We start from the raw sequence: 4,413 nt of genomic DNA, 5'->3' as shown, positions 1-4,413 counted from the left end.
AGATATGGCGGGCGGCGAGGCTTCCAAGGAGAGCAGTAAGTGGAAGAGGGAGATCTCCAGAAAGGTGCAGGAAAAAAAGATAGCCGCGGTATCACAGACGCCGAGGCGAGACTCAGAAGAAGTGCCGAGAGACTCGTCCCGACCTTCGGGGCAATCGGTCTAGGAAGTAGAAGTAGCTCCTTCTCCCCCTCGGCAAGAAGGGCCATCGCCTCCACCAGTTCCCACAAGTACGGAAGGGGGACCTTCCCAACCTACTACGAGGACCCTTTCCCACAACGCCCAGGTCCTCATTCACTCTCTGAAGAAGAATCGATCTGTTCGGGAGAATCCAGGCTTGGCCAAGGTTTTAGGCGCTACCATATGCCTTCAGGAGGATCGAAATAGGCTGACCCCGAGTAGCATTGACGATCTCCTGGCCCAGACAATGAGTTTGAGCGTAGAGAGCTTGGTGAACCAACATATAATCAGGGAAAAAGCTCATCTTCTGAGGCAGGAAATTCTAAAAGCAATCAAGGACTCATCCTCTTCCCAAGCTCAGCTTTCATCTGCCCAAGATTATATTGCCGAAATCGAAAGTCGGATGAAGTCCTACAAGGTTAAATTGGCCGAACAGGTTCATGAACTCGGAGAGGCTCGAGCGCTCCCAACTGCTAACGTCGCTCGCCTCACTGAAGAACTCAGAGTGAAAGAAGAAGAGCTTGTGACGAGGGAAGCTGGTGCTTATTTGAACACCCACAGCGACCTTTTGGCTGAGCTCAGGAGGCGTTATCCCGAGGAAGACTTCTCTTGGATGGTGGACCTGGCTCCTCGAGACGAAGAGGAGAGCGAGGAAGAATCAGAGAGAGAGAGGGAGGATGAGCGAAATGTACCGAAGGATCAGGCTGGGGGAGATCCTCCAGCCGAATGACTTGTAAATGTTTACCTTGAAATGAAATGAAGTCTTTTTGCTCAATTTCTTGTTAAGATCGGAAAATGTCCAAATTGTATGAGTACTTAATTGTTTTGCACGCACTGGACGGTAAACTTTAAAAACAACATTAACCAAAGTATGAGAGGTCGGAAAAACATTACAGATAAGCTTGAGATCGGGCTGAGCCCCGACCAAACACCCGGTAAATCTTTAGAACATTGAAAGACTTGATTTGAATTTTAGGATCGGGATCATCAATAGACCAGGCATAAACCTTTAGCTTTATTTTGAGAAATAGACCGGACATAAACCTTCTAACTTTATTTTAAGAAATAGACCGAACATAAACCTTTTAGCTTTATTTTAAGAAACATCTGGAACACACAAGTGCGGGACCCGATTCTAGCATTAGCTAGATGATTTTCCACTACATTTGTAAAGAGAGATCGGAGACGAGACCGAATGGCTTGGGGACCGGGTGTTGGTTTGATTCCCTTCGACAAGAGATCGGAAATGAGATTGGATGGCATGGAGACTTGACATTTGTTTGACCTCCTTTGACGAGAGATCAGACAGCCATCGACTAGATGGGAGATCGGTCGAGTCATCTGTAACCGAAAAAAATGTCGAGTGGGGATTGATTTCAAAGTCAATTGACTTCGGGGGTTATCCAAAATATGGTGTCGACACTAGCCTAAGTAAGAAATATAATTGAGTCCTAAATAGAATAGGAAAGCCTAAAAATTAATTCTGAAAAAATTACTCTTGTTAAACAAGGCGCCCAAGTTGATCTAGGACTGTTGGTGATAAAAAAAATTATTAAAAATTGTAGCTCCCTTTACTACCCACCAAAACTTGCATCAAACTTGTTGTTTTTTCACTCGTTTTCTCTCCACAGTGCTTCCTTTGTTTTCTCCTTTGAACCTTCTCCAAATTTTCAATAAAATTATCAGTAATATGATCCACATCAATGATTATGACCTCTCTCTTAATGTTCTTGCCACCAAGAACTCTATAGCAGATATCCTCCATTAAACAAGTGCCAACTCAAAATTATGAGCCATTTTTACTCCATCTTCTTCCAGATGGAGTAATAGGTTTTTTTTTTTCAAATGAGATAATTATGAGCACTCTAATCTAGCAAAAGCAGAACATTGAGAACCAAATGATTTATTTTAGTTGCTTTTAATTGTTATTAACTCATCTACATACATTGGTTGGGATTTTGTTGTAGTAGTTACATAAATCTAAGGCACATAAACAAATTGCATAATCATACAGTATAAAAAAGAGAATAAAAATAAAATAAGATTTAATGGGGTTCAACTTAAGGCCTACATCTACAAGAGAAAAAATTCCACTATAATGAAAAAGTGAGCTACAATCACTCAAAATTCTCAAAACCTAACCTCATTGTATTTTCTAAATATCTCACAACTCTACCACAAATGGTAGAATATTATAATATTTATACTAGTCCATACCATGAGGCGTTACCTCCACTCCCCTAAAAGATCAGTGGTGCCCTCTACTACCACCATAGACCTCACTTTTTATCCTTAATCGGATCGTAGCGTGAAACTTTTGGGTCGGATCACAACTCGAGTTCATGAAGACATATCCAAAATTTAAGCCACATTAAATTATAATGAAATTCTTTCATTTGGTTATGATAATCTTAAGATTATTGACATTTCTAAATTTTGAAATGGATATGATTACAAGAACAATAGTGTAACTTCACCATAATCAATTAATTCTAACTGGACACATCTACTCAAAGATTTCTTGCTAGTGGAAGCTTGTTCTCACCTGGTTTCCCATGCTGTTAACCCTTGCATCAGTGAAATGCAAAATAGAAATTCAAGCTTGAAAGGGATATGCATAAACTACTCAGAGATCAATATACTACAAACATATACAAGGTAGGGAACATTAAAATAATTGCTAATCAGAAAATTTTGGTAAAAAAGTTATTTCTTACTAGCGGAAGTCGTTTCTGACCCTTTTTGCTGCCTTTCTAACCTCGAGTTGTATAATGATTTGCTCTGTCAAGTAGCACTAGGCTTTGCACATAAGTCTGTACAAAATAATTGCCTGATGAATCCAACGCTTGATCTGTTGGCTCTCTACATTATATGAAGCAAGCTCCCCACAGCAGAATTGTAAAAGTAGTGCTCTAGTTTTCGTAATTCCAATTGCCTTTGGTAATGGCTATGTTTTCAATGGTGACTCAAAGTTTAACAGCTTAGTCCATGACTCTACAACACCATACTTCTTCATCACCCACAAATGGCACTGATAAAGACCATGACAAGTTCCTGTTAATATAGCAATGATTGACTCCTCAAACACAAACACAAACCTAAACCTAACCTCCTAGGTAAAACTTTCTGGCAAAATCATGTCCTGAAATATGTCATTCCTTAAATCAAAACCCAAAACCAAAAACCTGTAAGTTCTACCTGGTTTAATTGCTGGAAAAGCAACAAAAATGGACAGCTCCATTAACAAATGCCCGTGGACAAGTAGTAACGATACCATATTTTAAGACAACTTTGCTAAGAATTTTCCAAGAATTTGAAATCAGAGAGTAAATCTCAATCACAATCTTATCATTATTGTTGAGTTTCACCATTTTGAACAATTTTTAGTCATTTGTTTGGGGCTCGAACCCAAATCCAATATTAGAACTGCACTTGTCATGGGTTTCGAAGGTGACATTCGGCTTGGGAAGTGTCATGAACTTGCAAATGGGGGGATTCCGTAAAATGAAGGTGTTGCTTGCAGCGTAATGATAATCAGCAAGGCATATCAAGCCATTGCAAGAACCTATAAAACTAAAGAATTGGCCAGTTCTCTTTAAAGGGTAATTTAGCTGCATGAAGACATTAAATTCATCATCATCAAAATGGACAGAAATTTTTATCCTCATAACATAACTTAAGGAGAAATAAGGAATCTTTAGTTGAGGAAATGGCTTGATTTAGATGAGTGGAAATGAAGGTGGGATTTCTGATGATGGCATTCCAAGATTTGCAGATAGATGTGCATTGTACAATAGAGTTAATAGGTAGTTTAAGAAAAATTTCTAGCAGGATTTCTTGAGGGAAATATTCAAGCATCTTTTCTTTAAGCAGTGTGGATGATTTTGAGGCACAGAAGCTATAATTCTAGTAGAATGTGATGTGAACCTTGCTCTTGCAGGTTGCAGCCTAAGGAAAGAAAATGTTTTGTTGCTAGATTGGATATATTGAGAGAGAGAGAGAGAGAGAGAGAGGGGGATTAAAAACAAATGGATGCATATATGCTCAAGCCAGCTAAATCTTTACATTTTTTTCAAAAAATTATTGGGTACATTGAAAATAAATGAATTTTTTAAAGTAAAAAGAGAGAGGAATGGGAGAGAGAGGGAGACACAATGAAAGAAAAAGGGAGAGATGAGGAGAGAGATATGGGAGAGTTACTCAGTCTCTATCTCTCTCCACATCTTCACTCTTTCT

At 39.1% G+C, this 4,413-nt stretch overlaps 1 pseudogene; it reads right to left on the bottom strand.

Moving 5' to 3' along the window:
* Positions 1–2,930: 2,930 nt before the first annotated feature.
* On the bottom strand, positions 2,931–4,035 carry LOC110670602 (F-box protein At3g07870-like; annotated as a pseudogene).
* Positions 4,036–4,413: the final 378 nt, after the last annotated feature.

This window comes from Hevea brasiliensis, chromosome 14 (genome assembly GCF_030052815.1).
Source record: "Hevea brasiliensis isolate MT/VB/25A 57/8 chromosome 14, ASM3005281v1, whole genome shotgun sequence".
In the NCBI taxonomy this organism is placed as follows: domain Eukaryota; kingdom Viridiplantae; phylum Streptophyta; class Magnoliopsida; order Malpighiales; family Euphorbiaceae; genus Hevea; species Hevea brasiliensis.
Note: the sequence above shows the minus strand (reverse complement) of the source record. Positions and strands in the feature narration are given on the sequence as shown.